The sequence below is a fragment of the Oryctolagus cuniculus genome, assembly GCF_964237555.1.
Source record: "Oryctolagus cuniculus chromosome 17 unlocalized genomic scaffold, mOryCun1.1 SUPER_17_unloc_1, whole genome shotgun sequence".
NCBI lineage: Eukaryota > Metazoa > Chordata > Mammalia > Lagomorpha > Leporidae > Oryctolagus > Oryctolagus cuniculus.
The window spans coordinates 2,126,496-2,140,696 of record NW_027208202.1 but is presented as its reverse complement, the minus strand read 5'-3'; the positions used below and the strand labels follow the sequence as shown (position 1 = coordinate 2,140,696).

At 43.9% G+C, this 14,201-nt stretch overlaps 2 protein-coding genes across 3 annotated transcripts in view; one reads left to right on the top strand and one right to left on the bottom strand.

The window, feature by feature from the left end:
• Positions 1-14,201, top strand: part of LOC100355262 (L-lactate dehydrogenase A chain) — a 591,718-nt gene that overhangs the window by 133,210 nt on the left and 444,307 nt on the right. The gene's annotated exons all lie outside the window — the stretch shown is intronic.
• The window catches only part of LOC103346317 (intracellular hyaluronan-binding protein 4), a gene marked incomplete at its 5' end in the record, with an annotated part of 80,313 nt that overhangs the window by 37,106 nt on the left and 29,006 nt on the right, over positions 1-14,201 (bottom strand). The window contains 1 exon segment of the mRNA XM_070067645.1: positions 2,436-2,475.

Genomic DNA, 14,201 nt, shown 5'->3' with positions numbered 1-14,201 from the left:
CTTCTAATGCAACTTTGCCTGCTCCCAAGTGGTTGGGCCCCTACACCCTCATGGGAGACCTGGATGAAACTCCTGGCTCCTGGATTCTACCTGACCCAGCCCTGGCTGTTGCGGCAACCTGGGGAATAAAACAGCAGATAAAGATCTACCTCTACCCTCTACCCTCTACCTCTACCTCTCCTTCTCTGTAGCACTGCCTTTCAAATACATAAACCTTTTTTAAAAGAGAAAAAAGATAAAGTTGTTTCTTACTTGTAAAGCACTATCTTTCCTTCCAGGATGTTTCCCTCTCAAAGGAAGGAGGAAGTCAGGACTACCTTTAATTTACAAATGTGTACACCACAAACACATAAAAACATATGTATCCTAGAAATAAATCCCAATAGAAACCAATCCATAATACCCAGGTACATGACTTTCACAATACGGTGGACATACATAACTAATATACACAGCCCTCAAGGAGTTCATACAAAATCAGACACAGACACACTCATGCTCTTCACATAGGGGCCATTGAGCTCTCCTCTTCTGTTCTGGAAAGCATGGGGGTCAGAAACACCCGGAAAGACCCTTTGCTGATATTTCCATTCACCAGGGATGTCACCAATCACCATGGGCATGTCAGTGCATCAACATCAGTGGAGAATTGGCCTCTCTTTCCTAAGAAACCATGGCCACTCATTTTTAGAAGGAATACCCACAGTTTGAAAAACTCATGGTACTCAAAGACTTTGGGGTCAACAAGGGTAGGTGAAGGCTTGCCTCTAACCCAATTTGTTCACTCATTCAGTGATTCTGGTGAGATTATCTTGTAGGTAGTATACCTAGGCACCAGGTCAGAGAGCACAAGGCTGGAGGGATGGTCCTAACACAGGGCAACCAAAATGGGGTTCCTTGGGGACTTCTCAGAGCTCAGCACATGGCACAGGCCTGAAGGCTACACACTCAGTGAAAGCCACTTCTGGTCCAAGCAGCATGTCCTAGAAAGACTGCCCAGGAGAACTACAGGGCCAGCTCACTGACTGTCTTGGAAACACCTGGAGTTCACATGCTATATGCTCCCCCACCTTTGGAAAGGCACTCAGGATCCATGGCTGGTTACCACCCCTTTCTGACAATACTTCACATGAAATATACTCCTCACCAGGTCAGAGGCTGGATGTCTGGCCTGAAAGCCCTGGTGGAAAGTATAAGTAGAGTGTCTAATTTAGGGTCCACCAATCCTAGGCCAAGACACTTGGCAAAACTGTTGGAGGTGTGTGCACATATAAATTGCCCGTGGACAAAGCCAGGAGTCAGGACCATGGGTCAACCCTAGTCCCCTGTTCATTAACCTTTCCTTGCTTCAACAATGACAGGTGGAAACTCACATCATGTCCATAACAAAAGTTAAAACTAGACAAATCCACATTATAGACACATCTGTAAATGTGTATACATATTGAACAAACCTCTGAGGAAGCGTACATAATTGTGTATATATTCATATTTGTCTACAAAACACAGTCAATTGTTCCTTTAACTGTGGAGCTGTATGGGATGATATGACATTGCAGATGGGAAAAATTTACTACTGTCAATATTTCTAGAACTGTAGACATTCAAAAATACATGCAAACATATATGTCTCCAAAATGAGAAACAAAAAAAAGGAATCCAAGAATCTTAAATCCACATAACAAGACAATGTACAAATACAAATAACTATACACAAAACACTGGGGAACACAACCTGACAAACATAGACACATGCATAATGTATATAGACTATTTGTCCAGGAGGCATTGGGTCCTCTACACCTCACTGGCAAGCTTGGAGCATAAGACACCTGGAGACCCTTCACTGCCAATTCCAGGGGCCCTTAGTGCATACCAATCACCAGGGCCTTTCCACCAAAATAGCCTTGACAACAAGAATCTGAATCTTATTGGGGAGATGGTCACTCTTTCCACCAAAGAACACATCCTTTGATTCAGCCATGAGCCTGAGTGACTCAGAGTCCAACATAACTAAAGTTAGGCCTCTCTGTGGAGAATTTTCCCACACAGAGAGCTATGTTCTGACTTGGAGCTAGTCCTTGTAGGCCTGAGCTCTGGTGACATAGGCTGGTGGCACAGGTCTGCCATGTCATAGAGCCCTGACGAAACCTTAGGACTTCCAAGGATCTCCTTGGATGTTTATGGCCCCCATGGCTTCCATTACAGGAAGGGAGATGGTCAGCCAAGGGCTCCAATGACCTCAACCCAGCCAGGGTTCCACACTTCTGGCCCATGATGGGCAGCTTCTGTTCTGTATGCTATTCATAGCTAAAATAGTGTTCTTGGAGAAATATACACTTTAAAATATGCATAAACATTGAACAAACTCCTAAAGATACATACTTAACTCTCTATTTGTACCACTCTATAAACATAGGAAATGGTTCCTTTACCTGTATAGTTGTATTCTTGCATCTAGGATGCTTCAACTCCCTAGGAGAAAAGAGTACATTAGCACCATTATTTCTTTCTTTTTTTTTGACAGGCAGAGTGGACAGTGAAAGAGGGAAACAGAGAGAAAGGTCTTCCTTTTGCCATTGGTTCACCCTCCAATGGCCGCCATGGCCGGTGCGCTGCAGCCGGCGCATCACGCTGATCCGATGGCAGGAGCCAGGTACATATCCTGGTCTCCCATGAGGTGCAGGGCCCAAGCACTTGGGCCATCCTCCACTGCACTCCCTGGCCATAGCAGAGAGCTGGCCTGGAAGAGGGGCAACCGGGACAGAATCTGGCGCCCCGACCGGGACTAGAACCTGGTGTGCTGGTGCCGCAAGGTGGAAGATTAGCCTAGTGAGCCACAGCACCGGCCCACCATTATTTCTTTAAATGTATATAAACACAAATGCATACAAACATGTATACCACAGGAATAAGTAAAATAGGCAAACATCAGATTCCACATGCATGAGTAGAACAAGAACGTGAATATATACAAATAACTTAGATATACAACACAGTAAAGCACACACAAACACACACATACACACATTTACTTCCTTGGTCTAGTGGCCATTTGGCTGTCCACTCCAGTATAGGAAATCTTGAGGGCATACAAACCCAGGAAATCCCTTCACTGACATGTCCATGGGAGCCTGGCAACACCAAGCCCAGGGACATGTCATTAAACAACCTATGGCAAATGTAGCTCACTGGGGAGCTGACTACTCTTTCCAAAGATGTCCACTAGGAAGAAAAGCCATCTTTTGGTTAAATCAAAGAGCTTAGAATCTCAAGTGCCAATGGGTCTGGCAGGGATGGACCTCTACCTTAAGAGCATTCCCTCACATTGTGTTCTCACTTCATGGAGACAGTACACATAGAAATTATACAACATGGCACCAGGATGGACAACCCTTCCAGTATGGGATTTCAAGGAGGATATATGGGGAATTACAAAAGCCAAGGAAAGCCTCAGACTCTGAACAAAATGCCTGATTACAGAGCTGGCTCTGCCTAGAACTCCTTTGTCCTAGAGAGGCCAATGTAGCTACCTGGAGGACTGGCTCACTGACTCACTGAGAAACAACTAGAAATCATGTATCTTAGGCCTCCCACATTGAAACCGTAGGACTCCCAGCACCAGCAGGATCCTGGCATTCTGGACTGCAGAAGGGTATTCAGGAGTAAAACAAAGCCTAGAGGACAAAAAGGAAATGGCAGATGACCATGACCACATGAAGTTTAAACATAATACACAAGCAGCATTAAGTCAAGTCTAGTACCTGCTAACACTAACTGATGGAATAAATAAAGGGGAGAGTGATCCAACATGGGAAGCGAGATACTCAGCAGACTCATAGAATGGCAGATGTCCTAAATAGCACTCTGGCCTCAGAATCAGCCCTAAAGGCATTCGGATCTGGCTGAAAAGCCCATGAGAGTATTTCAGGCATGGAAAGCCAAGGCACTCTGGCAAAAGATCTCTGCGAGTGAGATCCCAGTGGAAAGAACAGGTCTTCAAAGAAGGAGGTACCTTTCTCTGAAGGGAGGAGAAAACCTCCACTTTGACTATGACCTTGTCTAAACAAGATAAGAATCGGAGAACTCAGAGGGCTTCCATAGCCTTGGAAACTCATGACTGGAGCATAGGGAGACTACTGATGCCATAGACAGGAGTGTCAATTGGTAAAGTCAACAACAGGAGTCACTGTGCACTTACTCCTCATGTAGGATCTCTGTCCTTAATGTGCTGTGTATTGAGATTTAATGCTATAACGAGTACTCAAACAATATATTTCACTTTGTGTTTCTATGGGGGTGCAAACTGTTGAAATCTTTACTTAATGTATACTAAACTGATCCTCTGTTAAAAAGAAAGAAAGAAAGAAAGAAAGAAAGAGAGAGAGAGAGAGAGAGAGAGAGAGAGAGAAAGAAAGAAAGAAAGAAAGAAAGAAAGAAAGAAAGAAAGAAAGAAAGAAAGAAAGAAAGAAAGAAATTATCAACTCCCAACTTGACTCTCACTGGGATTAAACATGACAATAGGTCTGATCTGATTTCATCATCATTTAAAAAAAATCATCTATTGGCCGGCGCCGCGGCTCACTAGGCTAATCCTCCGCCTAGCGGCGCTGGCACACCGGGTTCTAGTCCCGGTTGGGGCGCCGGATTCTGTCCCTGTTGCCCCTCTTCCAGGCCAGCTCTCTGCTATGGCCAGGGAGTGCAGTGGAGGATGGCCCAAGTGCTTGGGCCCTGCACCCCATGGGAGACCAGGAAAAGCACCTGGCTCCTGGCTCCTGCCATCGGATCAGCGCGGTGCGCCAGCCGCAGTGCGCTGGCCGCGGCGGCCATTGGAGGGTGAACCAATGGCAAAAGGAAGACCTTTCTCTCTGTCTCTGTCTCTCTCTCTCACTGTCCACTCTGCCTGTCAAAAAAAATCATCTATTATTTTTCACTTTATGTTTCTGTGTGGGAGCAAACTGTTGAAATCCTTACTTAATGTATACTAAGCTGATCTTCTGTATATTAAGATAATCGAAAATGAATCTTGATGTGAATGGAAGGGGAGAGGGAGTGGGAAAGGGGAGGGTAGTGGGTGGGAGGGACAGTATGTGGGGGAAGCCATTGTAATCCATAAATCGTACTTTGGAAATTTATATTCATTAAATAAAAGTTAAAAAAAATAGCCAATGCTGTAGGAATCATCTTGTGAATGTTCATAAGCAAAGGATGTTGTCTGCCCATTATGTGGTGCCCTAGAAACAAATGCGATTTCTGTGTTTCTTTAGAGAAATGTTTAAAGAATACTAGCTTCAGCATAAACCTACAATAATAAGAAAATCCGAGAGGTGAGGACTTCAGGCATTCAGTGAGAGAAGGCACCTTAAATAAATTCCAGTATGTCCATAAACAATACTCTGGATCTGTAGTTCATTTGTGCTTTAATGAGGAAATCATGGGTGATGAACATGGAAAAAGCAAGTTACATAATTTCCCCTGATTTAAAAATGGTATGCACATTTATTTTTAAAAAGTCACATGTGGACAAGCAAAGGCACTGAAGTAACTGAAGCAATTTCAAGAAATAGGAATTAAGTGCCTTTCATGTCAACACTTTCTATTGACTAATAAAGCCCACATAGTATTCTCAAAAGGATAGACACATTGGTCAATGCAGAACAGACACTCATCAAGTATGACCATACATTTCCACTTATAATCTACACACATAACCACAAACCAGTGCTGAGGATGGCATATCTCCAAAGTCACATAGGATGTGCAAGACCACCACAATCTAAAACTACTTTCAAAGAATATATACATGTGGCAAAATACACCTTATTTCACTACAAAGCATATGAAAATATAAACACTAAATGCCATCTATGTCATGTCTTCACACTTGACTCAATCAAATACACCCACACTGTCCAAATTTACAATGCCCGGAGCCCCAGATATAACATTTCCTCAAGTAAATAATCTTCCTTGTTTCATTACTCCCATCATTTTCATTACTACATGTTTTTTCTATAGTAGAAGCTCGTTTGGGAACAGGATAGACAGTTTAGCCACCTGAAGCCAATAATATAGCATATGTAGGACCTTTGGTGATTTACTATTTTTGTACTTCACCTGGAAGTGTTTTATCAATTTTTGGAGCCACTAATTTCATCATAACAGTTAACATTAAGTCACTTACTATATCCAAATACCAAGCACCACTATTATTTATAGTTATAATCCTCCTAGGACTGGCATTGTCACACAGCAGCTTAAAGCCCCAGCCTGAAGAACTGGCATACCATATGGGCACTGGTTTGAGTCCCAGTTTCTCCACTTCCAATCCAACTCCCTTTAATGCATCTGGGAAGGCAGAAGAGGATGACTCAAGTCCTTAGGCCCCTGTACCCACATGGGAGACCCAGAAGAAGCTCCTGGCTCTGGAATTTGGATCAGCTCAGCTCCAGTCATTGTGGCCATTTGATGAGTGAACCAAAGGATGGAAGACCTCTCATTCTCTCAGTCTCTACTTCTCTCTGTAACTATGCCTTTCAAGTAAATAAAATAAATCTTTAAAAAAAGAAAGGACTGGCACTGTGGCAAGTGGGCAAAGTCACTGCCTGTACTTCCAGCATCTCATATGGGCACCAGTTCGAGTCCCAGCTGTTCCACTTCTGATCCAGCTCTAAGCTATGGCCTGGGAAGGCAGTGAAAGATGGCCCAGGTCTTGAAATCTTTCACCTGCACTGAACACCTGGAAGAGGCTCCTGGCACTTTGCTTTGCACTAGTGCAACTCCAACTTGGCCATTTGGAGAGTGAACCAGTAGATGGAAGACATTTATTCTCTGTCTCTCCCTCTATCTATAACTCTGCCCTCAAATAAATAAAATATTTTAAAAACAATATAAAAAAAACACAAAGGAACAACTGGAGCACCTTATAACCCTTCCTTGTTAAAATATAAATAAAAATATTACGTAACATTGTCATGGCTTATTTATAGATTTAAATCTTTTATATCCTATGGCATATCCATTTCAACTACCATTCCAAGATGCTACATCATCCATTATAGAAAAAAACAACTACACTCTCATAACTATACCCTAATAATTTTATTCTTAACTAGCTCTTGAATTCCTTACATTATTCCACCTGTGTTAACAACCAAATTAACCCATAAGAAGAGCTACAGATGCCCAAGAAACAGATTTAATTGTCTTTTATTATTTATATTTTATTATTCAAATATTAATTGCCCATTCATATTTACAAATTATATACATAGGATAGATGAAATTAACAACCCCTCTTAACCATAAAAGATACAAGACACCAACAATACTGAAGCTCTGAATATACAGATATGAGGGCTTAACCATGGGCTCTTTATATAATGCATACAAGATTTGAAACCAGGAGAATTATTATTGCATACAGTAGATAACAGAGTTGTCATAAAAAATAGAAATACCAATCCATATATTACTTTCATCTGAAGATGGCTTACACCCATAAGTTGACACACCATTTGATCTAAAAACAAATTCCATCCCAAGATGCTTGCATGAAGCAACCTTCACATCTACTCCACTTGGTCTATACTATGAAATACTCTGACATGTGTGAGTCCATATCTCCATGTCTTCAATCCAGGGCCACTAAAACACTTTGAAAACTGACAAATATCTGTGTTACATCTTTATGAATCTAGGTAACATCAATTTAATATTGAATGCAAAATATTTCTGTAATGAAATGCCACAGACACACCAATATAATGAATTAATATGATCTCAATCAAATTAACAGTATTTATTTATCCAACTAAAATTCTAAATACACAACCCACAAACCCACATCAAAATATATTGAATCACCAAAGATTAAATTCCATAATAAACAAAATGAATAAAAGAGTATTCACCTTTTTTGTTATTCCCACAATAACAGGATTACACACTGTAATTATCATCTTATCCCCTAACATTTTATTCCCATCTCCCATCTGCCCAGCTAACAATCAATTCATCTACCTTCAACAGTGATTGGTTGGAACAGAATAGAAACACCGGAGATCAATCCAAACATCTATAACCAACTCATATTCGACAAAGGACCTAAAACCAACCCCTGGAACAAGGACAGCCTCTTCAACAAACGGTGCTGGGAAAACTGGATGTCCACATGTCGAAGTATGAAGCAAGACCTCTACCTTACACCTTATACAAAAATCCACTCAACATGGATCAAAGAACTAGAGATGCACCACGACACCATGAAACTAATTGAGAGCATAGGGGAAACCCTTCAAGATATTGGAACAGGCGAAGAATGCCTGGAGACAACCCCAGAGGCATGGGTAATCAAAGATAAATTAAACAAATGGGATTACCTCAAATCAAAGAGTTTCTTTACAGCAAAGGAAACAGTCAGGAAAGTGAAGAGGCAACCAACAGAATGGGAGATGTTATTCACAAACTACACAACAGATAAAGGATTAACAACTAGAATCTATAAAATGATCAAAAAACACCACAGAATCAAAACAAAGAACCCAATAAAAAATGGGTCAAGGACCTTAAAAGACATTTTTCAAAAGAGGAAATCCAAATGGCCAACAGGCACATGAAAAAATGCTCAGGATCCCTAGCCATCAAGGAAATGCAGATCAAAACCATAATGAGGTTTCACCTCACCCCGGTTAGAATGGCTCACATACAGAAATCTACCAACAACAGATGCTGGCGAGGATGTGGGGAAAAAGGGACACTAACCCACTGTTGGTGGGAATGCAAACTGGTCAAGCCACTATGGAAGTCAGTCTGGAGATTCCTCAGAAACCTGAATATAGCACTACCACAGGACCCAGCCATCCCACTCCTTGGAATTTACCCAAATGGAATTAAAGGGGAGAAAAAAAGAGCCATTTGCCCCTCAATATTTGCTGCAGCTCAATTCACAATAGCTAAAACATGGAATCAACCTAAATGTCCATCAATGGATGACTGGATAAAGAAACTATGGGATATGTACTCTATGGAACACTATACAGCAGTAAAAAACAATGAAATCCAGGCATTTACAACAAAAAGGAGGAATCTGGAAAACATCATGCTGAGTGAAATAAGCCAGTCCAAAATGGACAAATATCATATGTTCTCTCTGATCGATGGCAACTAAATGAGCCTCTAAAACGATACCCGTTGAAGTGAAATGGACACTATGAGAGACAATGACATGATCAGCCCTTGTCTAGACTGTTGAGGAACAACTTACTATTTTATTCCTTTTAGTATTTTTGTTGTTGTTGCTCTGTTTGTTCTACATAAGACCACTGGTTGAGCTCTGTAATCAATGCACAATCATTCTTGGGCGTTTAAAATTAACAGAAAAGTGATCTCTGTTAAACATGGGAGTGGGAAGATGTATAGGTCGGCACATGCTCACTCGGACTTGCCTCCAATGGTGAAACGAGAGATGTGCCAGGGGATTTCAACTCAATCTTATCAAGGAGGCAGGTACCAATGCCAGCACACTTGGTAAAGTGATAAGTATAAGTACACAACCGATCAAAAAGATAGGGTAAGTGTGGAAGAGATATCACAAATAAGACCAGTGTAAACAAATAATGAAGGATAGAATTAAAAGGGAGAGAATGACCCTGCGGGGGAAGCACGACACACAGCAGACTCATAGAATGGCAAACACCCAAAACAGCACTCCTGCCTCAGAATCAACCCTTGGGACATTTGGATCTGGCTAAAAAGTCCATGAGAGTCTCACAGGCATAGAAAGCCATTACATGATGGCAAAAAACAATCTAAATGAAAGATCCTGGTGAACAAGACCCCAGCAGAAGGAACAGGCCATCAAGGAGAGAGGCGCCTTTCTCTGAAGGGAGGAAGGAACCTCCACTGTGATATGGCCTTACTAAACAAGTTCAGAGTTGGGGAACTCAAGGGGCTTCCATAGCCTAGACAGCTCATAGCAAGAGTCTCGGGTGATCGCTGATGTCATAAATAAGAGTGCCATTTGTTAAGTCAACAATGGGAGTCACTGGGTACATGATCCCCATGTAGGATCTCTGTCCTTAATGTGTTTTACTATGAAACTTAAAAACAACACTACTAGTCAAACAATACCCTATAACTTGTGCGGTTGTGTGAGTGCAGCCTATTGAAATCCTTGCTTAGTATATACGAAGTTGATCTTCTGTATATTAAGGTAATTGAAAATGAAACTCGATAAAGGGGGGGGATGGGAGAGGGAGTGGGAGAACGGAGGAGGGCCGGGGGAGTGAGGGAGGTTGGGGGGAAGCCACAAGAATACAAAAGTTGCACTTTGTAAATTCACATTTATTAAATAAAAAAAAGAAAAAAAAACAGTAAAAAACAGTGATTGTTACAACTCATTCTTAAATAACAATCCATAGCACTGAAAGACAAACCAGGTCTCTAGAATCAATCTCATATTCTGTGATTCAAAAAATTGACTAAGACAGTTACGTTGTACATGCTCACACACAACTCAATTACTTATTAGCACTAGCTTTCACTCCTCAAGCAGAAGCAGTAATTACTGGCCTCTGCCCTAAAATAAAAGCATCATTAGCCATTTCCTCCCTCAAGATGCATCTTTGATAGTAGTTATTGAAAGTATTTGCCTATTTATTAAGCATTAGCCCTAGCCATCCAATTAACATTGATAAAAAGAAGCAAAAATGTCCCTATATGATCTTCAACTATGATTACCAGAAGCCCATGTAGAGGCCTCTATTGCCAAGTCAATATTCTAGGAGGCTATGGCATAATATGACTCACTACAATCTTAGATCCCTTCAACAGACTACAGAGCCTATTCACTTTTGACGATCCCTATGAGGAAAATCATAACAAGCTCCATCTCGCTCTGTCAAACACATCTGGAATCACTAATCACTTTTTCATTAGTGAGCCACATTAACATTGATAATTGTGAGAGTTCTTATTCAAACATCATGAAAATTTACAAGATCTACAGCTCTAACACTGGCCCATGGCCTAATAACATCAATATTATTTTGTCTTGCAAACTCTATCACAGGCAAACTTCACTCTGGCCAAGGACTACAAAACAATTTCACCTCTAGCAGCAGCATGATGAACCCTTAGCAAACCTAACTCACTCAGCCTCAGGGCCAATCATTAATTTAATCAGGTGGCTCTTCACATAGTCATCATTCTCATGGTCCAAACTTACTACCATCCTAACAGAGACTAACCGGTGAATTAACACTGAACTCCGTCTACCTCCTAATCACAACACCACAAGGAAAATTTATATATCATATCAATAATATCCCTCTTTGATTCACATCAAGAAATAACTCATTCTTCATCACCTTCTTCCCTACTATCACCCAATCCTCAAATCATTTTAGGACACATACTTTTTAAAAAGATTTTATTTATTTTGAGAGGTAGAGTTACAGACAGTGAGAGGAACAGAGAGAAAGGTCTTCCGTCCATGGTTCATTCCCCAAATGGCTGCAATGGCCAGAGCTTCACCGATCCAAAGCCAGGAGCCAGGTGCTTCTTCCTGGTCTGCCATATGGGTGCAGGGGCCCAAAGACTTGGGCCATCCTCTACTGCTTTCCCATGCCACAGCAGAGAGCTGGATTGGAAGAGGAGCAGCCAGGACTAGAACCAGCGCCCAAATGGGATGCCGGTTCTGCAGGCGGAGGATTAACCTACTGCACCAGCGCGCCAGCCCCAGGGCACATACATTTTAAACAGAGTTTAAAGACAACATTAGGTTATGAATGTAAAAACAGAAACTTAAGTTTCCTTATTCACTAAAGTATGCAAAAACCACTAACTCATGCTCGGAAATATAATATGACTTGCTTAATTTATAAAGGATAGAAATAATCCATTGGTTTTAGGAACCAAGAAATTAGTGTAACTCCAACTAAAACTAATCTATTTTCTTCCTCTATAACTTGACTAATTATAGTAACAGGCACCAATATTTATGAGGAAATTGCTTTTTAAATCTCTAATGTGCCTATTTAAGTTTATTTGAGAAACAGGGCCACATTCCTATCTGCTAGTTCACTACCAACATGTGTGGTGCCAAAAATTCCACGTGGGTGGCAGCCACTCAACTACTGCTGTTTCCCAAGATATGCATTAGTGGGCAGAGTCAGAAGCCAGAGTCAGGTCTCATGCTCGGGTATTCCAACATGGGACACGGACATCTGAACCAGCATTGTAACCTCCTGCTGAAATACTGGACCTGTACTGGGGGTAACATAGGAATTTTCCATGCGGGATGTACGTTTAAAAACACATAGTATACATAGGGGTCAATATGATCTGTGTTTTCAGGGATCGCTCGGGGGTCTTAGAATTTGACCTCCAGAGAGAGGGGAGGGCAGCTCGGATTTCTTATCCTGAAGTGAAAACTAGTAGGAATCACAACCCTAAAGCCTGGGAATAACACCAGACACACCCCAAGGCGAGCCCTGGATGGCAGGATTCCCAGCACGGGACGGGCATTGTGACCCCAACAGAAGAACGAGACCCAGCAGGGGACACCCCCCACCACCATATAGGTGCTTCCTCTGGGGTCCACCTGACCACACTAGGACCCTCAGTGCACACGCCCTGGGGGGACCGCCCGGACCCCGGGGCCACGAGGGGCCGCGCGGCTGCTCCACCTCCCTTCTCAGAGGCCGAGGCCGCCAGGCGGCGTCTCCACAAGAGCCCTGCCGGCCTGGGCTGTTCTGAGAGGAGCCACGCGGACGCCGTCACGACCACGCACGCCCGGGGTCCTCGCTCTCCCTTCCCAGCTGCCCGCTCCAGGACGGCCTCAGGGCCCCAACGGGGCCGCTCCAGCAGTGGACACCAGGACTCGCCAGGCCTGAGGAGCCAGCCAGGACGGCGCCGCGCGGACGCGGGAAAGTTCTCGGGCCCGGGCCGAACCTGCGCCCTCACCTGGCGCACGACCCGCGGGCCCGCCCTTCCTGCCAGTGTCCCCCGCTGCCGCTCGCCGCCTTGTCCGGGGATCAGGGCTGGAGCCGTGGACGCCCGTCAGGTAACCGCACAACCCCGGACAGAAACAGAAAGGCGGGCTTCCCGGAGAAAATGGCGGAGAGCGCGCAGCCCCTTTTATAGCCCTAGTAGTGGGGCGGGGACTCCTGGGAGACCGACTCTGATTGGACAACAAGCAAGGGCACCAACCAATCATAAAACGAATACTATAAAAAAGACAACCAGGAACCGGGAAGTGTTTGGCGGTGCTCAGGCCAAGCCGGCGACAGTGAAATGCAGTGCGGGACACAAAGTCGTGACTGTTGAAGCTCTTGACATTGATGGAACGTGAGGAGGGATGGGGGAGGGCGGCGAGCATTACCTGCAGGCTCTGTCTTCTGTGGCTCTGGAGGATGAAACCACAGCGGGAAAGATGGCGCAGAGGGGAAATCAGAATTTGTCCTTTGGCCGAGTGACTGTCAGGGGTTCCATAAGGACCCAGGTTCTCGGGGCCAGCATCTGACACAGGATAACCCCGTGCAAGGACGGAGGTGGTGGGGACTCCCCTGGCGGGGCTGAGCTGGGTGGAGTGGAGGAGCGCTGTGAGGGAGAGTGCAAAGAGGAGGGTGCGCTGGGGATGGATGGGTTAGGAGATCCTTTCTGTTCCTCATCAACCGTCTGGATATTTGTGCAGGGAACCCCAGGGGCCCTGGGGCCATTCAAACGACACAAAGCGGCTCACCTGTGCCTCTGCCCCTCACTAGAGGGAAGCAAGAACAGGTGTCAGCCTAAGGAACTTGGGGTTGCTCTGTGAGGTGGGGGTTGTAAATAAGGTGTAGGATACTGGAGACCAGGACTGACCCTGTGTGAGGGGGGCACTGGTTATGCAGGGGAGGAAGGGCAGGCAGGCAAGGGTGGGGAGGGGGGTCCTGGCCCGGGTGGAGGGTGGATTCTTTTGGGGGAGAGGTGATGCTTGATGCACAGACACGGGGTATCCACATTGAGCTCAGCCCCAAGCTGAGTGACTTCTGAGCTTCTCTGTAATTCTGGAGAAGGAGATGCCCCAGCTCAGGCAGAGGGCAAATGAGTCATTTCAAGTTGTGATCCTGGAAGGGGGAGGGGGACAAGCACAGAGAACAAAGACGAAAATTCCTGAATGGTCACCGTCAGGACACTCAAGGTTCCTTTTACTACTTTGA